The sequence below is a fragment of the Haliaeetus albicilla genome, chromosome 19 (assembly GCF_947461875.1).
Source record: "Haliaeetus albicilla chromosome 19, bHalAlb1.1, whole genome shotgun sequence".
NCBI lineage: Eukaryota > Metazoa > Chordata > Aves > Accipitriformes > Accipitridae > Haliaeetus > Haliaeetus albicilla.
Window position 1 is genome coordinate 23,786,929 of NC_091501.1, and position 23,450 is coordinate 23,810,378.

Here is a 23,450-nt window from a genome sequence, read left to right on the forward strand (position 1 = left end):
ATTGAGATGAATGAGAGTTTCAGATAGATAATATATAAATAAAAGAAGAGGTTTAACTGAAGGTATTCTGATGTGTCAAAAAACCCCAAAAGTAAAAAGGTATTGGTCAGCAAGTTTTTTTTCAGAGTAGTTCTGAGAAATTTTTTTAAGGGAAAACATTTTCCTGACCAGTAAAAGATAAATGAAAAGATATTCTGTCTTTGCTTTGAAATATTTACTAGTTATCTCGGTTGTTCTCTGTCTTTCTACTGGCCATCACACTTCTGCTGCTCTGGGCTTCTCTCTCCTTCTCTGCAGATCTCTTTCCTTCTCCCCTGAGTGATTTTTCCCTTAGCTCTGTAATATTCCACTTTTAAAATAAATGCAGAGAATCTGCTGCTTCCCTAGAGCATGCCCAGGGGCAGCTATACAGGAGTTTCAATGAAATGCTACTTCCTGGGTCATCAGCCTGACCTGACTTTTTTTTTTTTTTCTTTCATTTTTCTTTTCTTCACAAAGTCAAACCAGGAAAGATGTGACACTTAAAAGCCCTGTAAAGTGGGAAACCTGCATGGCTGAAACTCAGAACTCTTGGATTCTCAGCAAAAGAAGACTGCAGAGAAATGGCACCATAATAAATTATGAAAGCTGAGTTCCCAGGTAGCCTGAATAGCTTTGGTAGACTTTAATTAAATTACTTTAAAATGCACAAAATGCATCTTTGTTGTTAAGAAGTGCAACAGTATACGCTGGAATGAGATTTACATTAAAATTATTTCATATCACTCCACAGCTTCAAATTTTCACCCTCTTTCCCACATATTCTGAGGAATTTTGTAGTTAAGGAATAAGGGAAGGTATGTCCATCTACTTTGTGAACTGTTAAAGGTACAAGATAGCTGGCTGTATTTAACCTCATGATATGGGCTTTTACTTCCAAGAATGGCCTCTGCTAGACTAGATCCTACAATAACTGGGCTCTAATTCTATTCATTGCACACTTTCTGGACAACCTTACACAAAGCCAAATCCACAAAAGTTTGTGATTTTTACTATCTTATGCTATACTTTGTTCTTTCCTAATCCAAGTAATCCAAACCAGTTTTCAGCTCATTGCATCATTGTAAGGTAGAGAAATAGTGTTGTACTTAATTTAGATTTAGGCACTGGGAAATTAAGGGATCTGATCAAAGATGCACAGAAATAGTCCAGGAGACAGTTGGAAACCAAATACGAGAAAATGGAGCAGGAAAGATCTGCTATGGTGAATTTCATTTTTCTACAGGATTCATTCAGTACCTAGTAACTCAGGCTGGAATGAGGATGTACGTGGTTTTAGATGCATTCCCTTTGACATATTAGGAACACTGTAAAGCAAGAAACTTCTGGAAAACATAGGCAAAACGATTTCTTAGTTGCTGCCCAACTACGAGTAAAACCTCTTTCTTAGTTGCTCAGAGAAAATAGAGAAACTGAAAACAGCTGCTGGAGTTGCTGAAGATGCTGAGAAATTGTTAGGTAAAATACTGATGGCAATTAATAAAATCAGGCTGCATCCTGCATATGCAACAGAGGGAAGCCAGGGGAAATAGTGCAAAAAGAACTCGTACAAAATGGTAGTCAAAGCAAATGTGATCCTCTACATCTTTATTCCCAAACTACAGCTGTAAATGGGGTCCACAGAAGACATCTGAGATGAGAAAAGAGAAAAATTCCCAAAACTGTAGACTCAGCTCCACACTGACCCCTCATAGTGACCCCCCACACATCTGAATTTAGGCAGTGTTTTTTGTTATTATTTGTCATATTAATAAAGGAAGGAGCTTATTATTTCTTCCCATATGTGTCCCAAATGCCCATTGCATCCTTTTTTTTTTTTTCTCTATACGACTGAAAGGGGCCACCTTTGGTCAAAAGGCCAAATGAGCTTTGATTCCCTTACAGCTTCTATAAGAGGATGGAACCTGCCCTATTAAGAAAAATCTTAACCTACATTCTCCAGTTACTGTAAATCCAGGGTTCTTGTTATCTGTTTACAGCCCAGACAGAAAACAGTAAGAGGATCTGTGAATGTGCAGCAGTAAGGAATAATACTGCAGAAAATAATTTGTGGACAAAGACTGAGGATAGTAGCCTACTGGGGGGACATGGTGTGAAACGGGGAGCCTTTGGGCAAAAAAAGAGCCTGGTGTTCAAGAAATATGGGTTTTTGGAGGGATTCCAGAGTAAGCTGGAGGAGGAACAAACCTGGAGTGAGAAGCAGAGGACAAGGAAGTGTTAACGGGGCAGACAGTTCAACACACCAGCTGTGTCCTTTGGGGAGCTGTGAATAGAGAGAGCAGAAGGCTACAGAGCAAGAGGAGAGGGAAAGAGAGGGTGACTGAGTGCAGCCAGAGCTCACTGGGGACTAAATGAAGCTCTGGGGTCAAGGGAGGGTAAGTAAAGTCACTGACCTCTGAGGACTCTTCAGAAAAAAAAAGGCATTTTTCTGTGCACTTGAACTACCGATTTTCTAATTGTACCAAGACCAGTTAAAGAGCCTGTCCTGCAAGGTTAATAAGCATAAAATGTATCATTAAGCATGCAGTTTCTTATCATTTTAGATCTCTTTGGAGGGAGGAAAATGGGAACAGGATGACAACATGACTCATGACTTTCCAATATTAGGTACAACAATTCTGTAGTTGTAGAGGCTGAGGCTTGCATACCCTACTTCTTCTAACTCTGAAACTGAAATAGCCAAAATCACCAAGGCAGCTGGACAGGGTATGTACCGATTTGTCCATTCTTTCCCCAAAGCCACACTTAGTTTAGAAAGGTAGCAACAGAGGTGTTCAGCTGCCACCTACACTGAATAACTATAAACTGAAACAGGATTTCCTCACCTGTCCTTCTGGTTAACATGCCACAGTCAGACAGCATTGCACACACTTAAACCCAGCCACCTAAAATAACATTCTACCTGCAGCCCTTCCTACTCAGGGAGGCTGCTGGTACTCCCAGATACTCAGTATACAAACAGGTTTCCACAAGCTTAAGTGGCAAAAGAAAAACCTGTAGATACTAAAAAAATAACATTATGGCAAAGTGACACCAGAGTGATGTTTCCTTCAGATCACTTGTAGCATCAAACCTGTTCTGAGGCTGCCCCTCTCTTCAGCGAGGAACGAGATGAATTTAGCCAAGCATCGGGAAGGGAAGCTGGCTCCGCCACGCAGCGTTAATTAAGCACTGATTCTACATTAAGGCTGGGGAGGGGGTAGTGAGCATGGAAGGATAAGGAGAGCAGGCTGCAAGGTGGGGAGAGACATAACAGAGAAAAAATAAGAGTGGCTCAACAGCATTCACCTGGAAACTGAAGAAGGTCGAAAAGCTGGACGCTTACTGCCAGAGAAGCTGCTCTGGAGGTGCTGATCCCCAGCTCCCTCACATGGCATGTCCCCCATCCAGAGCTGAGCTCTGGGCAGATCCAGGAGTGCTCCCGAGTCAATCACTCCAACAAATCCAAGCCTAGCCTTATGGATGTTGTAAATCAGAATTCAGAAATGCATGTATTTAGGAATAAGAACTGGCTGGATAACCACATCTGGCAGGATCTGTGAAAAGCCTCAGACTCCCTTCACATGTGTAGTGAAGGTAGGACTGGAAAAACCAGGCTTTTTCACTGTCACCAAGTATATATTAAAAAAACTAGGTTTTATCTTTTGGTAGTGTTAAGGGAACCTTTCTTCTTAATGGCCAGATTCATTTAAGGTTTTATATGGGAACAGTTAAGTAGGGAGCTCTTTGAAAAACCTGATACAATATAAATATTTAATCCTTAAGTAAATCATTTGGACCTCGCTCCACTATTCTCAAACCTAGCACCTACCACATAAGCTCGCAGAAATGCAACAACAGGAGTTACTAGGTTCTGTCCCCGCTCCTAAGACAACAGAGGAACCCTTCCACAGGCCAGGTTTTTAGCAAGCACATTCACAGACAGCAATCCACAAGGGCAGTTTACAGTCCAGGACTCGCCACACACATCAGCAAAGTTTACACCCATGCACAGACATTCGTGGGATGCAAGAGATGAGACCTGCTGGTCAGAATTCACTGCAAATGTTCAGTCAGTGGCAGCACATTTAAGCCAGCGAGGTATCACTTTTACTCCAGGCAAGGAGAGGACCAGTACTTGCAGAGCTAGACAGCATGTCTGCCTTTAAAGAAATACTTCAAATGTTGGAAATCTTAAAAAATTTATTTCATAACAGTACAATATTTACTATTTCATCTGGGCATATATTCTCAGTCTTCCCTTGAATCTCTCTATTCCAAATATCACCACAAAATAAAATACTCATTAACTCATTAAAATAATCCTCTTGCTGTGCTTAGAAAGGGATAGAAATAGGATAAAATCCTATGACGGGCCTGTCACTTTTACTTATTTTATAATTGGGTGCTTACTATATTTCTTGTTGATTAAATTAGAACAAGAGTAAAGGTACTTTAAGAAGTTTTCCACCCTCAATTTGTTGATATCTCTGACGTGAAAGTAAAAGCCATTAAACAGGGTGATTTGGTCATACTATCTGTTTGAAGGGGCTTTCCAAATCTGTTTGTGCAAAGGAACATCTGTTCAGGCAAGGCAGCTTTCCAAATTTGCTCATTTGTCTGGCTGCCCTAACAGCTACGTTGTCATCCATCACCTGCCACCAAAGCTGCGAATGACCAGGGAGTTCATGAGAGAAAAATGGTCTTATCTTACACCTACCCATGGACAATACCCAACTGTAACCGAAAATGTTAGCAACGCCTTCTCTCCCAGTCTCTTCCTGAGATTAAGAGATGGTGAAATACGCAAAGACACAAACCCCTGGCTCCGATGCAGCCAGCGGTGAAGGACTGCTCCTTTCAGCAGAGCCGAGGAATCACCTCCTAGCTATCTCGAAGCCACCTGACGTTTGTCACCGCCACGAAATCCTCTTCAGTCTTTTGCAATAGCCTGGAAAGAAAAGGTGTGGATTTGCTTGTTTTCAGTTGCGACAGTCATCTAATTGGGAGGTAACTTAAAATCTTTGTTGCCCAAGACAGCTCATGTGGCATTTAAGGTGTTCCTTCCTTCTCTTCAGCGAGGCCCTCCTTGATCCGCTGTGGTCTTCTGGCGGTGCACGTCTTTGACTCTTCTGCAGCGGACGTGCTCGTTTTGCCGAGCACCAGCTGCGCTCTTCAGAAATCTCGATCTCACCGACAGCAGCGGAATCGCTGAGATTCTCTGCAGTGCATCGGCTGTGGTCCCTCTCGGCACAAGGTATGGCACGTCCCCTGTAACCGCATGTGAGTGACCATCGTGTTAACCGTTGGGTCACTGGCCAGCTTCAAAAACTTTCACACAAATAGAAACGTGACCGTTCAGACTGTCCTCTTGCTGCTGGCAACCCTGCCTCCTCCGATAGCACAGCTGTAACCTTCTTCCTTCAGCTGTTCGGGTTTTTTTTATCTGCCCCAGCTCAAAACGTGGTGGGGTGTGGAGCAGAAGTAGCAGGAAGCACCCAGGAGCCCTGGGTGACTGCAGAGCTAAGGAGGAAAGCACAAAGCTCTCTGGCAGTGAAAAAGGAATATTCTAAAATATTTCTAGAATATAAGAAGAAAGGAATGGAGAAGAGGGATGCAAGCTGACCTTGCTTCAACTGAATCAGCAGACTGCAGCTAGAGAGGAGGGGCGTGTTTGTTTCTAAACAATAAAATACAGCCAGCACACATCATTCCACATCTACCATCCTTAACAGCGCTCTTCACACAACGCTCTTCTGTTACACACAAAAAATAGATCCTTTGTTTTTTTTAATAAAAAAAAACAAAACACCAGTGTAAGAAAACAACAAGCCAACCCCAAAAGACAATCCCTTCTCCTCACAAAACAACAAAAATGCCCGAAGGCTATCCCAATATTGTCAATACTCTAAAGACACGATACACTCACCAAAGCAAAACAGTTGGCTTTCCGTAGAGCTGTGTTTACCAAACCCTTTCATTTGTAGCACCCGAACCGCCAGCCGAGGCGAGAACGACAGCTACGTCCTGCTGGAATGACGAGGGAGCAGACCTGCACCTTGCAGCAGAGGACAGCGGCGATGCCCTGGTCTGGCTGTGACCGACCTGCTTCCAGAACTGGGAGTCATCAAATCAGCTCCAGGCAGCGCTGCTCCTCGCTTAATTAACTTTGCTCCTATACGTAACCCACGTGCAGTGCTGCCAGCTGACGCTTTTGAGTGTACCTTTGAAGTTCTAAGCTCATCATGTCCCGCAGCATGGCCGTGGCACAGACAGAAGTACCAGCCCGATAAATGCTCTTTGCACTGCGTGCCATTGTGCAGCACAGACATACCCTTAACTGACACAACCTCCTGGCTGTCTTTTTTCTTCATCTTGATCTAACAGCAACCTCCTTGCACAAGGGACAGAGAGCTCCTCAGCCTGCAAGTGTCACAAAAGTAACAGACTTTGAGCAAACTGATCCTCCTGAAGTCAAGCAGAGCAATGGACTTGGAAGCATGCACAGATATTTTCAATCTGCGTGAAAAATATCACGGCAGGAAAACAAAAGAGATGTGATTTGACAGAGAGAACATAAATGTGAGTATGTGCAACTTTTAGGGCTGCAAAAGACCTAGAGTTGTGGGCAGCACCTCACTATTTTGACAGTTATACATTCAGGGAAATGGGTCTTTGCAACAGAGAGACAATTTCTCTTCCTGACCAGGAAAATCCTTAATTTTTAATTCTTATTTCAGTCAAACCACACTTTGACTAGATGAAACTATGCTACCCAGTGAAGGTATCAAAATAAACTCCACGACTCTGCCTTTTCCTGAGCCTATCGGTTGAATATCAGCATGCCCTATTCACCAGCAACACCAAAGAGCAAAGTTTTGTAAAGATAGTTAAAAAAACAACACACAAAACCAAATCTTGTCAGATTCTGCCAGGAGTTTGCCAAGTAAATTAGGGGTGGTGGTGGTGGTGTTTCCTCCTCTTTGCATTGTCAGGATAGATTTTGTCAGCAATTCAGAGAAAGTTTAAGCAAAAAAGAAGTTTTGTTATTTAAGTCACAGTTTTATTTGAATCCGGTAAATGTTCTGATGAGAAAAAGTGTGTATCTACACAGGTAAGTTCTGCCCACTAAGAAGTCCTTCCATATGGGTCCCAGTGTTTGCAGTGGCAATGGGACGGGAATGAAGTATTGTCACAAGGAAAACAAATGCAGCTCAGTTAGGAGAAACACAGCTAGGAGAAAAGAGGCAAATATATTAACATCAATACTAGAAGGGATTTTCAAACAACCTAGTTTTACATAGTGTTCCTGGTATTTAGAGGACGTTGGAAAACCTCTCCATTAACTTTTCCAAAGTTTATGATACTTTGTGATAAAACTATTAGAATTTTGGTGATTTTCTCATAACTAAATGAAAGTTAGGAGTTTTGTTTCATTTCTGGAACATATACGTAGGGGGAGTTTTCCCATTCTGAAGGCTGCATTCCAGTTAGCAGCAGTGTGAGTGTTGTCACTGCATTAAGCCTAAGATAATGTCTATTCACAGTCATATCAATGGCATGGTGACAGGGACCTTCAAGCTTCTCACTAGAGGTTGGCCCTCATACTAAGGGCTCTCCCTAACTCGCTTCACCTGGAAACTGGTATCTCAGCTATTGAGTCACACTTAGATGGATATGATCTGATTTTAGCTACAGAAATTAGAGTGCTTTAACCATTGCAAACCAATACTTTACCAAAATTGAACTGGGGCCTTTGTCCTAGATTGGTCCACACAGAACTTTAACAGACTGCTCTCAGGAACCAGTGCCCTTCTGAAAATATAGGAGGAGGGATCCCAAGCAAAAGGGAGGGCAAGATGAAGTATATAACGAAGTTTTGCAAGAATAAGTGTGTAGGAGCCGGAAGACAGCTGTGATGCACTCTGTAATGAAACATCATTCAGGTCCAGGGAGTAACCCATACCTTCTGATTCTCAGTTGGCAGACAAATGTGTTTCCAGCCCTGAGGGTTAGGACAATGTTTCAAAAACAGCTGGCTGGCTCTATAAGAAGTTTTCCTAAGGTGAGGAGAATTTTGCCAGGGCTGACCGAAGGACAAAATTGGTGCTCCTTATCATCTGCTGCGATGAATCAGGTCTACAGGCTTGATTTAATGCAAAACCTGGACGATGGATTTACTAGGGCAGCTACGGCATTGTCCCTGTGTGGAAGGAAGACAGACCGACCTGTGATGCTCCACAAGACTAGGTATCTGCTCCTCAAACAGAAATTGAGAAGCAATCCAGGGTAGATTACAGAGTACATTTCAGAGAGTCACAATTTCACTTGCAAAGCCAAGACAGACAAGCATCTAAATTGTCACTGCAATCTCTGTAAAATAGGCAGATATTCTCAAAAAATATCTTAATTATGTGTTGTAGGTTAAGTACTCCAGACTGATGAAAAGACTCTCAAAGGCTAGGGAGATGGAAGATCTTACTAGATGATCCTAAAATGTTGTGTTGGAAGAGGCCTCCATTGGACTACTAGGGACAGGTAGATGTGTCAGATGAAGGGCTGCGACATGGAGCCAAATCCATAGTCTTCAGGCTTTACACCCCTGATTTAACCTCCTGATGGGCTCATCAGAGTATACTTTTATTGTGTAAAACAGGCTGCTCATACAGTGCTGTTTCCTTATGGTATATTAACCAAGTGCCAGACATGGCATTTTGGAGAGAGCACAATGTACACACATCCTGAAACAGCATCATCGGCACTGAGCTCAGGCATCTTACGTTTAAGAGTAATCTGACGCATCCACTGACTTCTACCCATATTTTGTTATGGAAGTTGACAGGGAAGTGCTATTAGCGGCAAGCAAGAAATTTTCTTGGTGAAAAATTAAGATCTTGGTCATATCAATGTTTTTAGAGTTATGACGCTTCTGGTGTCAGTTTCATATAATTATTTGGGGGAGATTAAAAAAAATCCTAACCCCTAAATATTTTATTTAAAAATTTAAAAAATGAAACACTTTTGCTTTAACTTTTATCACTTTTGTTTATCACCTGGGGGGAGGTGCAGCAGCAACCTGAACAGTTTATTTAAACCAGAACAGTTTTCTACCTCAAATTCATAGGCCAGTGATTCTTCCTCTCTGATTTTTCAGAGCCAGCACTGATCTGAATATCGCTTAACCTGAAATCTATTAGCAGATAATCCTTATCCAACAATGGCACCTTCACCTGTGTAATCTGCCCAGAGATGAGCCATCTTCTTTCACGTTTCAAAATACTGTAGAAAACCACCCTGTCTAATGCTTGCTTAGGAAAGGAAAAAGAGTGATGGGACTTGTAGAAGTAGCTCCTTTTTGTTCCGCCCAGCTCCCACCTGCCCACACAGACATTATCAAGAACAGAACTGGGGGTGCTGGCCCAGAACGAGGGATGGAAATGTTTCCAGCCTGCGCCACAGCCATCCACACCCGAGTTGCAATGCATTCCCTCCTCCTCCCAGATGGGACTGAAAATCAAAACATGTAAAGAAGAACTGTTTGGACTCTGGATTCTCCCAGCTCATCTGCATAGGAATACAGCCTCTTCATTTATCTCCAGGCTTTTTGTTATCTGCCAGTGCAAATATCATGGTGTAGCAAGGTAGAGGTCATTTAATAGATGTGCTATAAGCAGCTGCAATCTTTGGAAAACGCTATTAAGAGCACAGACTCTTCCTTTCTGTATCTCCTGTGTTAATGAAACATTCCTTTAGCCATTAGAAAATTTACAAACTGTATACCATTGCTTCTGCTATTTTAGCTTCTTGAAATAATAGGCTTTTATATATGTGCCTTCAACTCTAGTTTAAGATCGTGAAGACTTCAAAGATGCAATAATTTTAATAAAGTAAAACTCTGATAATCTTGACTCCAAGGGTATTATCCTTAAATATTATTAACATGGCATCATTGATGTCTATCTCCTGTTGCGTATGTGGCTGTAGGCACTTTTCTGTTCCTGTATACCCGGCTACACGCTTTGTTGTTCTAATGTGAAAGCCATGATGGCACGACTCATGTGAACCTTCCTTGCCTGTTATGACTTGTGCTCAATTATCTGAAATCCAAAAATCTTTCCATCTTAGCATTCCTGACTGTTGATCATCTCTGGAATGACTGATCTATGAAGAATAAAGAGAACACTCACCAAACACACACAGTTTTAGGATTCTCCAACACATATTTACATAGTGACTAAATTGCCACCAGCTGCACCCAACTTTGCTGGCATCATTTTTACACCCCTGCCTGTCACCCAGCCCCCTCTAACAACATGCCAAGAGTGACTGGTGACAGTACTTTATTTGTATGGGCATTGTTGCGCAGACTAGATGGTCTCCATGGGTAAAGACAGCTTCGCTAATGCAGCGTGAGGATGCTCCCAGTTTGATGTGCAGCAGAGTCCCACGCAGAAGGGCCTCTGCTAACCTTATGAAAACACCTCTGTGCTGCACTCCCACAAGCAGGGAGGCAGGGAAGCCCAGTGCATAGCCAAATGAGAGGTTCCAGGTGGTCTTGGCCATGTTTAACAGGCTTTATTAGCCAAGGCAGTAGTCTCAAGGCCTTCAGCAAAGAAATGGCAGTGGTGGCAATCATGCCCACTAGAGGCAAACAGGATGGAGAGAGTAGGTAGAGGAAAAACATAGAGGGGGAGTAACTGAACCAGTTAGGTACAGAACATAACCAGTTTTCTGAAGTAATAATCAGACAAAAGGATGACAAGACTCATCTCCACTGGAACAAGATAAAGCGTTACAGGTACCTATCCACAGGCAATCATTTTGGCTTGTACACTGCTGTCCATGGCTTAGCACACCAGAGGAGAAACTAATTTTTGGCATATCTTTCACTAACAAGATCATTGAAAGATGAAGTACCTGCTCCCAACTGTTATATCCAACATCTGGGAAGCATTTGCTGAGCAAAGCGGTTGGCTGGCTATAGACCATCAGAATACAGGTCTCCCAACACTCTTTTCCTCACTTGGCACACAGGTCTCCACAATCTATATACGGTAACAAGAGGACTACCACCACAGGAGGCTGCAGGAAGAAGAAAATGCCAGAAGCAGGTTCCCTAGTTGCATTGCTTCACCATGTCATCATGCCTGAAACACAGCTGGTGAAAAAATGCCAGATTGGGTTGAACCCTTCACATTGCATGTGGAAACATGGAGCAAGATAACGACTGTGTCACTACCCTGAAAAGTCCTAGTGAGGCACAGATACTACTCCAGAGCTCACATACAGTATATGAAACTTGTTTGGTCTTCACGTATCTTACAGTACTTGTTACATCCTCCAGTGTTTCACAAGTGCCCCAAATTACATGAGGAACTTTGCCTTATCATGGGTGTGTGCTGCTGCACCCACAAAAAGTGGGTAGACAGAAAGGCAATTTTTTTCCAAGCAATCCCAAGATGGGTGGACTGAATCCACGCATCAGTGTCTTTGTAATGTAGTTTATAGCACACAGCCCAATTACGATAGCCTGTCCTGCTGGGGTGCAAGGATGAGCAGGTTCTTCCCGACAGGTACACCTAGATCACTTTCTCCCTTCGTGGAAAAGCAGGATAACAAACCACTGCATCATACGAGGCTGAAGGTTGCTGTTACAAGAGCTACCTTGAGGCTCTTGCCTCAAGGAACAGCTATTATCTTCATCTACGCTAGCATGCTTCTGTACTTTGAAAAGGAAAGCACTGTGCCATGGAAAGATGCAAACAACCAGTATGACAATATCAAAGCTGCAGATTAACATTTTGAGCCTGATATAATGGGTGTGATGATAGCAGCTGATAAAGGGATAGAGTGGTAATACCATGCATCACAAACAGTGATGCGTATGGAAGGGCGGGGGATGACAAGATGAAGGGTTTATCACTTTGTTATTGCTGTTGTCTGACATCAGGAGGAGAAAAGGGTAGAAGAATATATTACAGATATCTGACAAAAGATGCATAGTCTTTCCCACTTCACACCCCCTATGACCTTCGTTCTTAATTACAGTCTTACTAGTAGATTGATCAGGTGGGAAAGGAAGAAGAAAAATAGTTGACAGGCAGAGTTTTTATACAAGCACATATCTACCAGTATTTTAAAAAAAAAAAGGGACAAAGAAAACAATGGAAAGATATGGCAGCTAAGTGCATAAAGTGTTCATTAAGCATAAATATGCTTTTTCCCAACAAAGACCTTTAACATGTAGCCTCTTCTTGGAGGAAAGGGAAACAACTTAGAAGTAATAGGTGCTAATAATTTTTTCAGTGATTTAAGAAGCTTCCCTTCTAACAGTTAGGTATTCTGTGTGCATTTGGGCTTCAGTAACTAACACATGGAGGTAACTATGAATCAAAGTGATTTCTTTATATGAATCAACTGTGATTTCTTTATAGGCACATTTACAGGAGTGAAACTATCCATTCCAGGGTGAAAAGGTACAGTTCTCAGGCCAGCTAAGAATCCACACAAATCCAAAACCAAAGGAGATGACATTAGGGCTGGCAAAAAATTAAAACCTGTTTTTCTTCAGAGAAACAGTGTTTTTTCATTCTGTTAACCTGTTTCACAAGGTTTATCTGCTCGGTGCAGAAAGCTGATTAAAAAACCCTATTTTCCAATTCACATTGCTAAATTGCAGCCAGGGGCCCAGAACCCACCACTTAAGTCTGCACCAACTGAAAGCAAGATGACAATTCTTGACCAGAAGAGCCCAACTGTTTAAAGCAGTATCTGGAAGGAAATTTTGACAGCAAAAGTATGCAGAAGAAAATATATTCCAATTAGCTCTGCTTAACACCTTATAGCAAACAATGATTTCCATTTGGCAGTTTTTGTAATGAATTGTGTGTAGCTATTTGACATACCCAATGTGACACAGTATCACATGAGTTTTTATAATAGGTACCTGGGGAAAAAAAAATAGTGCCTGTAAATACCATGTATTTGTAATCTTCTTTTGCTAGCAGGAAAACATGTATAGAAAAGAAAAATCTGTTTAATACCTGCTATTCAATTATAAAAAAGAGCCACAAGCTAGCAATCTACAACACATAGGCTGCTTCCATTTACTTTACAACATTGAGGCGGGGAGGAGGGAGCAAAGCAAAAGCTTTCTGTAGATCTCATTGATGAAAAAGATGGCATCACATAAAAAACCGAACACAGCAGGAGTCCTTCCACTTCTCGGATTCTATGAAATGTTTCTACTCCTTGTACCTGGACAGGTAGACTAAGAAGTCGCATTAACAGTTATTTTTAAGAAAGATTTATGACTTGTTAACAACTTCTAATTAAGCCTCCCACTTTTCTACAGTATTGCTATAAAACATCTTAAAACAGCATCCAACGAATGCCTCCAGCTGTCCCTGTCTGGCTGCTTTTTGGGTTTTATCTTTCACAGAGGTACTGCAGCTACTATGGAAAGTAACTTAGTTTAGCTCTCAAGTTTAAAAAAGGCACGCACTCATTTTCCCTTCCAGCTGGTTAGCAGACACGATAGGTGACTGAAACTGTTCATTTCATACCATCGCCAGCAACGAGATTTGTTACGCACACATCCTGCCCATTAATGACAATAAAACTCCAGGTAGTAGCCTTTGATCTGTGAAATCGGTGGCTCTGAAGGACAAGCCAGGAAAGGAGCAGCTGCTCAGTCTTCTCTGCTGGAAATCACTCATTGCATACCTTACAATAAAGATGTTCTCAGCCCGACACTATCGAATTAGCAGACAACAAACACTCTTCTTTCATGACATCTCTTTCCTGCTTTTCTACTGCTGATCCAGATGCCCTAGACTGTGGCCAAAGACTACTCCTAAGAGGGTCTATGAATGACTGCCAAAATATAGAGGTAGAAAGAACATATAGAGATGCATATATTTTAATTTTCACATATCAAAAAGGGTTCAGAAACACTGTTTATGCCAATTTAATCAATTTACTCCGTGGGAAAGGAGTGGGTTCATACTGTGTACCACACTAGGTGTTGAGACTGGAAGGCAAGGAGAGTAACATCAGGTACCCATCTGAAGATTTTATAGATGCTGGTACTTTCTGCTCTTTTCCACATCATCCTAGCTTGGAGCAACACAAAACACTAAAACGGCCAGTAAATTGAGTAGACGACAAGTCTTGGCCCTTATTTGAACTTCCCATGTCTTTGCCCTTTTCAAGATTTCTCTCACATTATCACTGCTATGTACTCTATCTAAACATAACCCACCTTGAAGTTTTTGTGCCAGCATTTATTAATAAATACAAATGAAAATATTCTAATTTTCCTATTTCAGTATATGCAAAATTTAGAGAGAAATATAAAATAAAACCAGAGTCCACAATATAAAAAAAACCAACAAAACAAAACAACAGACAGCTATTGTTAACTATAAACACAGTAATCTTTTCAGGCTCTCTGAGAGAAAGGTCACAACCACCTTGACATGTTACCACCACTGAGACACAAGATGAAATTCCCATGGTGTTCCTGTTGTCACATGTGGTTTGCTTCTGTTGAACCCGTCACGCTGGGATGCTGCATACACATTAAGAACTACTGCTTTTCACCAGAAAGGTAAAATATCATGTTTGGCAGAAGCTGAGGCAATTCTTGCTGCGTAATGCTTGGAGCCAGAAAAAGTAAGATATTCCTTCTCTTCTTTCCTTCTCCTATCTACAGTGAAAATTCTTCAAAACCCAGTAAAAGAGGGCATTCTTGTTGATCACCAATTATGCTCACCAATACACCAAAAAAAAATCCCTTACTAAATATAAAGATCTCAGGAAACACAAGCCATATAACATATATGAAACACACCCAAATGAAAAAGTTTGCATACACCCTTCCTAGTTTATTCACTTTTGACTTTTGTAGCAAGTACATTTCCATCCCCGAGATCTGCTATAAAACAAAACATGTGGGAGGATAATGGGACAACTAAAGTTTTATCAGGATTTTAAAAAAAGAAAGAGAGACAAAGCAGTATGCCCCAAATTGCATAATCACTGCTAAAGAACAGGCAAAAGTAGTAAGTCAGCCTGAATACAGAGTCATGCTTGCGCTGTGGTTAAGTGGTACATTTCTCCCTAATTCCAATAACCATTAATCTTAACAACTGTTCAACTGAACCAAAACCCTTTAGAGTTAAAAACAAGGGTTAGCAGCTTGGTAGGGCTGTAAAAAAACCCCCACCTTCTATCGTCTTATAGATATTAAGCAAATGAGGAAAGAGGTGTTCAGCATACACGGAGGTGCACATGTACGTTGTACGGTCATGTTCGATTCAGCGCTAGTTTGCAGCATTACTCCTGTAGGTGGATAGTCAGTAACTCCTAGGCAAAGACTTTTCTAATTATTTGTAATTATTATTTTTATCAGCATTCGTATTCAAAAATGCTACTGTATGTTCACAGCAAGATGTAGGGAACACCCAGCAGCTCTCAGCTGTGGTGCCCTTCCAGGAAAACTAACATGCAGTGCCAAGAGCAAAACAACCCCCACAACCCTTTAAAATAAAATAAACGGACATCAATAATGAAAAAAACTTTTAAAATTATGCCAAACATCTGCATTTTCAGGTTATGACACAGTCTGCCCCCCCCAAGAAAACCCCACAAATATCTTAATACGCAGGTCAAGGATACTCAGCACAAAGCTCTCTGCTCCATCGCTCCAGGTGGGGGGATGCCTACGGACCCGGGGGCTGCGGTCACAGCCTCCCCGCAAGCTGCAGCTCCCAGGATTTTGTCCCTTTCCCTCTCTATGACAAACAGCCTAGTGTCTCAGGGCACGCGATGCCAGCACTGCCCACACAGAGACAACGTTCAGGCGCTGCAGATCCTTCAGAGGCAGGCAGAAATGTGCTGGAGCAGACGATTTGCAAAACTTGATTTACTGGAATTTTTCCAATAGATCTGATTATCAGATTTCCTTTTGCCTTATATGTAAGTGTACTGGCTTAGGCTGTAAAACACAGCACCTGGGTGCATGGCCAAATGTCAAAACAGTTTCAAAGGCACCATTTTGAATAACATCGACTCTGATGTTAAGGTAATTGTTTAGATTCTCCCCGGCACTTATAGGGCGTGGGTCTTGGACAAATGAAATGTATGACAAGGAATAGTCTGATTTGTATAAATTCAGAAATTGTTCAGAGTTAAAAATCAGAAAGACAGCACAACAAACCAAGTTACTATATTCTCTTCATGACGAACTGACCTTCCTAAGGAATTTTTCCTTCTGCACAGTTCCACTTACAATTAGTAAAATACAAATTCCTCACTTTTCTGTCTCTATTCAGAGCCAGACATGTTAAATGAATTTTTAAAACTAGCTGCAAAAAACCTGTTCAGTTATCTGAAAGGAAGCCTGCGAGAGATGACTGTGTTCCATAATGTTATTGGGTTTTAGCTGTTTTCATTAATCACAGAAATAATACAGTAGTGCTCAGCTTCAAACCCAGTTAGGAATTACAAAGAGGGTGCTGCCCTTTCAGATTTCCAAATGCACATTTACCAGGTCTTGTGGGCCTTTTACAGTCTAGTGAAGTTTTAATTTTAAAAGATACAGACATAGAGCTTGGTGGAAGCGGCATCTTCATTCTTCCTCTGTTTTCTTATCTTCTCAAAAACAGCTTTGAGAGCTAAGCACATGGATTTTGCAAAGCACTGTGCTCTCATCTTCAATTTATATCAGCTGTTCAGCTTTGAATAGCAGTTTGGTATCCGCCTTGTCAGCAGAACTGCCCTCCAGGAGTTGCATCTCTAGCCAAACCTCAAAAGAAAGAATCACTTCTTGGCACGGGCAGCTCCTCCAAGCATGCTCTGCCTCCTGCCAACTGCTTTTGGTGGATCCTCAGCCTCCAGCACTCAGCAACAGAAGATGCTGCCGACAGGAGCACAACTGATGCTCTCAACCCTTCCAGTCGCTCTCTTGTCTCAGAGCCATGTCCAGAAATAGCTGCAAAGACCTACAGTGACCTAGAAGAAGAGCAAGTCGTGCTCTGGTAGGATTTTTAGGGCTCTGCTCAACTGGAAGGCACCTTCTTGCAGTCCCTTGACTTTTGCCTTGGAGGGAAATGCTCAGTGGAAGCTGGTTGTTTTTAATCACCCATTCCACAACATAGTCTGTTACACCCGAAGTTTACTAACTCAACAAGCATAGTGCAAAATTCCTCTCTGTTGTTAAGCATCCATTTGACTCAGATCACACTGAAACACGTTTTGCGTGCATGTGCAAAAGATTGGGATAAAAGTGGTTTTGCTTTAAGGCACTGCTTCACAAGGAAAAAAACGAACCAACAAACCCAAAGCAGACCACATGCCAAACTAGGCTTAATTGCAAATTAGCAAGGACAGTTGAGTGGCAATTAGTGCAGCCACAATTCAAGGCAGGACAGTCAGTGGTTCACCAGAGACTCACCCAAGATACATGATTTTGTAATTAATGAAACTGTTTTATGAATTTTAGGGTACAGTGTGTATCACTCTTCCTGGAGTAAAACACAGGTTTTCTTTTGTGGCTTTATTTAGGCACATTGTTGACCACAATTAAAGGACAAGAAATGATGCATATATATTTCCTCTAAACTAATTTTTTTTGAGAAGTCTTCCAAACTTCCCAACTGCCAGATTAACAAATCAAGCACTGTAAATAATTCAAGCACGCTATAGACTGTACCCTACATAACAGTATACCACTAATTAGAGTAAAACCAAACCAAAACAGAAAAACCTCATCATCAGGTTAACTCTGTTTCCTCTGGAAAAACACAGCAGAAGCAGAGGGGTGAGCAGCAGCAAGCTTATCTCAGGAAGGCTGGTGAAGGCATGAAGTAGAAGGATGTTTCCAAGTCCATCTTGAACTTCTAAGCTTAGCACTAATAAAAGCTCACACAAGCAAAAGATGGGGGGGGGGGGGGGGGTGGAGGAAAAAAAACCCCCACTAAATTCATATGGAGATAAAGCCCTAGGGCTGTTGAAATGGGTGCTGGTGGTCTGTGGCTAGAGTAGTACTGAATTCCCCCACAGGTTCAGCTGCTGTACCAAAATCATAGCATCCCTTAGCCAGCTCGGTAATACCTTCTTTCTCCTAGAAATGCATGTCCTTTAGTTATTTCTGGGCAGACTGCCAATCATCTTTAAGACAGGTGACTTTATACACAGTTGCTGTAAATGCTCCATAACTAAATGTTAGGATTGCTTTCCACTTCAAATATTATTTTCTGCACCCATTTCTTTTAAAGAAAATAACGCACCTGAATATCGTACATCTGGAATCCATGCTAAAGCACCATTTTTTAAGCTTTCTATGAGCATGAGGAGTTTAAAAAAATCATTATAGAAAGGACTCTGTTGTTAGGAAACCTCAACAAAACAATTAAAGAGGAATTTCATAACACTCATTTTTGGCACATACTTTCTCTTTGCTCGACTATACTTGACAAACTACAAATTGGTTTAACTTCATTGGCCTCACATCTGAAAAATCATTGCTAGACTTGCAGAATGAATATGCTAGTAAGAGAATTACAAGGACATAACACACACCATAACACAGCAAGGAATAAGTCAGGACAACCTCATTAAACCCATGATTTTGGAAAGTGTTCCTGTTCAGGACAGTATCCAACGCACATCTTTCAAATGGAAATAAATTATAAAGTTCTAAAAGGTTATCACTTCAAAGAGTTTTAGAACTATATGTACCTGTTTAAACAATAGGACTTTACCTGAGTATGGATCACACGTGTAGTCAGAAGACACAGAATATTCAAAAGCCCAAGTTGCTTAAACATAAAATATTAATAAACAGAATACAATGCTGTCCAACTCCTATGATAATTCACACTTTGAATGAACTTCATCATCTTTGCACTTCACCATCAGATATAGACCACAAGTACCTGCGCAAGTCTGCATGAAAAGAACAACGTTGACACTCTAAATGGTGGTTGTGCATTCCCCCTTTCAGTCCTTTCTTCTCCTGCTGATGAATACATGTCTGCTTTCTCTTAGAGAAAACTTGTCAGACAGCAAAATCAAGATGTTCCAAAACATTTCATTTCACTTGGGCTGTGGCAAATACTCAAAACAAAGATTACATCACTACACACTGGCACAAATTTGCAACTAAAACCCATTACACGCGATTTTTTTAATGAAAAGGAAAATGCAAGTAAGTTGTTTTGTAAATCAAAACCCTACATATTAGACGTCTCTTTTCCAAGAACTTCCACAATAAACATTCCCTTCTCAAGAAAAAAAAACAACAAAAACCCCTCAGGAGATGCTTACATATAGGATTGCTAGGTCTTTAAAGTTCACCATGACTGTGTTGCAACACATGATTCTAGGAGCTGTAAGATTAATTAAGATGAAATCATCAGCAGCTAAATGGTGTTTATTAAAAAATAAAATTGCACAATAGCTACAATCTCACACTAGAAACCACATAAAGTTAATCTGGTTTGAAGTGGTAACTCCCCAGACCAAATTTGCTAAAAGGCGTTTAGACCTATACTTCTTAAATCTAAAGTTTACAGATGATTGTTGCATGAGGCTGAGTAAAACTTTTTAAATTTCCCTTTCCATCTTCGGCAACGTTCAAAAGACAAGCTCAAAAATGAAAACTGAGGAAAACAAGGGGTTATAAGAAGACTGATAAATTAAGATTCTTGCATATGCATGAACCAGTTGGCAACAACTAGCTCTTCTCAACCCATTCTACTTCTAACGTATAAGAAACCAAAGTCCAGGGTGCAAAAGGGCACTTGACCGCACACCACCAAAAAATTCAGTGTTCTTTATAGTATTAGCTTTGAGCTAACACCAACAAGGCAAAGTACACTGTGCTTAAAGGAAGAAAGGTGCTTAAGTTTCCCTAAACCAAACAAACCATAAAGATCAAAATGACAACTATACAGAGTTCAGCTGTCCCTTGTCATGATCTTTTTGGGTCAGCTGTGACTGTATTTTGCACCAAGAATAACCGAGAAGATAAAATAAGCTACATTTTCTGGCAAGTTTTGTACCCGTAGCATAACCATTTTTGCAATAAATGAATTGTTAGGTGATTTCAGTGGGTTCTTCCCTCAACTAAAAAAAAAAAAACCAAACCAAACTTTGCCTTGCTTATAAGCAAAATGAATAGACAGCTTATGCATGGAGAAAGTTGCACAATTTCAGAACCAGTAGACATCATTCAACACAATGTATATTGTTTTTAGCTATAGCTAAGTATCTGTTACAGACTATGCCCATATTATAGTATTCCTGTCCTTAGCACACCAGAACAATCCTTGCAGTAGTGTTTTTGTTGAATAGCCAGTTCCTGGACTTCCTGATTACATGTGAATTCTGCTTTTACAGCCTCAATTACTGCAGTGAGAAGACTAAAGATCAAGAATTCAAACCGATTTGCTCATTTGTCCTATTGTTTTCTTATTCAGTACTTTCTCATGGTTTTTGAGGACATGATTTATGTTTCCTGAATAGCCGAGCCTGGCAAAACTAGTGCCACTTGAGGATAACAGAATCCAAGGAGAATCAGCCCTGAAGCTGAATCAACATGTCTATGCATCAGGCACAGAGGAAGGGTTCCAAGGTTATGTGCTCCCAACTCATCTGCTTGGTTTATAGGCTTCATTAAACAAAGCAAAACTTACAGTGGACAAATTTAAAAAGAAAAGTGACAGCATTTGATACACTTCTTTAAGCTAGAAAATGAAGCACTTGCAACAACTTTAAAAAACCCTAAACTACTACAGTTGACAAGTTTAATACCTGAATGAAAACCATTTACTTGAGTCACTTAAAGTCGCATTCAGCATTGTAATGCATCTCCCTCCCAGTCTGCAGTATACAGGATCTATTACCTAGTGGCATTTGGAGGAAATGCAACGTGGTTTTGAGGCATTGAATCTATCCATTTAACTGCCAGGTAGGACAGTAGACTCCCTTTATTGAGCTTCTGAATTATTCTGGCACATAAAAACATGCTGACTGCCTTCACAATAAGGAGACTTAATAAGACAGTATAACAAAGGATATCAAAGAAAGTTTTGCCCTCAAACTTTGCCAAATTTTGTTTCTGCAGTTTGTTGCACTTGCAGAGTGCAGACTGACTCCATTTCGTCGTAGGACACCACAGAAATGCAGATTGCTGGCCTAATAATGCTCTGACGGTTTGGGTTTTTACTGTTGCTTAGCAGTTATGAAAACAATCCACTTGACAAGGTCAGAATTCATGACCAAGAGATGTGGCAAGCAGAGCAAAAGTTACATATACAGCCCTATCTTTTGAAGCATGAGCTAAGGTTTAGAAAGCACATTGTTATAGTCATGACATTAAAGTTTGGAATATCGTATTCTCTAGCAGGAAATCAGAACAAACATTGACACTTCTTTGCTTCCCTAAATCATCCTGCACTGTTGCACAGAAAATACATCTGTAGCCTGGTTATCAAGTTCTCTGCAACTGTAGTCTTCTTAAACGCCGTTATTAACCACATGAAAAAAGTAAACCAACAATATTCAGTTACCATAAACCAATGCAGACCATTCATTCTGCTGAACTTCCACTGCAGATCTAATCTACTACTCCTAAAAATAACAACAAAATATTACATGACACCATCCAGGTGATTCCAACACCAATGCGAAAGATAGACTCTGCACTAGCATGGAGAAAAGATGCAATACATCAGGGTCCTGTGATTCATTCATTAAGTTTTCAGATCATGAAGAAATCTGAGCATTCAATGCCGAACATCACACAGGTTGGCTTCGCTGGGAGGCAAAACCTGGCTTGCAGCACAGTCCCGTGTAATGATGCCCCTCCAACTCTACCAACTCTCCATCAGGTGTAGCCTGGAGCCTGAGAGAAGCCATCCACGAATACAGAATTTTAAGGAAGACAGACCAATGGGCAGATTGTACACATAAAGCATGAGACCTGACAGACCTGCGTGATAGGTGGCTCACTGCCTTCAGGACCCACTTTTAGGTATGTTTTTGCACGTAAAAAGTTTTGCCTAGAAATGCCACGTTATACTTTGTAATCCCATGCTGGCGTATATATAAAATTTCCATTGTGAACAGTGTTCCAAATATGGAGCAGACTGTATGCTTATTATAAAGCCCATGCTGACTCCTGTGATAACTAGCTTGTAACCAGCTTACCTACACGATTTAGAGACATTGGTGTGTTTGTTGATGACTCTCAGATGTCCACACGGTGCTGCTGCTAATCACACTGCAACCAGCTTTGTTTTAAACATTTTCAGGTTCCAAAAAGCATCTGTGCAATGTGATGCTCCCTGATGACAAAGCATTAGCCATATGCTGCACTCCCTCTCCTTCTCTCCAGAGATGCAAGTGATTTTACTTCTACTCTACATGTTTTTATGGCATAACAACAGACTCTTTTTTCCTTATGGTCTAGGATGCCAAGCACATCGAGAGAGGGAGGTATTACTGGGGCTTTTCTGCAGGGGCAATTTCAGGAGATGAGCAACTAAGTTACAGCCTGAGGTGTAGATGAGTTTGTTCTCAGTAAGTTGTTGAAAAGAGAGAAGGGGTGGGATCATATTAACAGCGTCACTTTGGTGCAAGGGGCCCAGGAACACTTCTTACCTATACTATGTAGACAAAGGTCCTTCAGTCAACTGTATCCACGTGCCAGCTTAAGAGCCTTGACTCTTTCAAATAAAACCCAGTCCAAAGTCTAAGCACAAAGTGGAATTTACAACAGCCCAAACCAACAAGCTACATATTACAAGATAATAAAGAGGAGCAAGAAATCCAAGTAAAGTTACAATTTCTTTCAAAGCTACGTGCCTATCACTGGTGACTGCAAACCTAGCTGGGATTTACCCTCTGGGCTGCTCAGAGGTTGAAGAAACAGCAGATCATATCAAGGAATTCAAACAGGTTTATGCTTTTGTTTTCATAACAATGACTCCTCAGCTTCTAGGTCAGATTGTGATTACATGCTATTGCACTCGTACCTTACCTGCTGTCACTCTGTATTTTTTAAGTTCATTTTATAAATGCTCTTGCATAATGTACAGGGTTTAATCAAAATTAGGTTTATATGTTCTAAGTTCTAGGGGCTTGGGGGTTTATACATATAGCCTAACAATGCGATTCGGATTCGCTGGCCCCCAGTCAAATATAGTTCACTTTCAGGCAGCATATCCAAGATGACAGTAAAAGGCATTTTAGGGAGAACAGTGCAGAGTCACCCAAACAGCAGGAGAGGCAGCACAGCTGAACCAGCAAACCCAGCCAAACACGGGCTGGTGCCTGCTGCTGAAGTGATGGAGCTGCTCCCAGCTCCGACTTACTGAAAGACACTTGCCTGGATGTTGTGCCAGACCAGCGATAGCCCCAAG

General features: G+C 41.2%; 1 protein-coding gene across 6 annotated transcripts in view; it reads right to left on the reverse strand.

The window, feature by feature from the left end:
• Nucleotides 1-23,450, reverse strand: part of FAR2 (fatty acyl-CoA reductase 2) — a 149,776-nt gene that overhangs the window by 109,514 nt on the left and 16,812 nt on the right. The window contains exon 1 of one of the 6 annotated variants that reach the window (XM_069806813.1): nt 5,948-6,143. The exons of 4 other annotated variants lie outside the window; for them this stretch is intronic. The gene's annotated coding sequence lies outside the window, so the exon portion shown is untranslated. Of the gene's footprint in view, nt 1-3,327; nt 3,350-5,947; nt 6,144-23,450 lie in introns of those variants that run through there. One more of the 6 variants, XM_069806807.1, reaches the window with a different exon arrangement.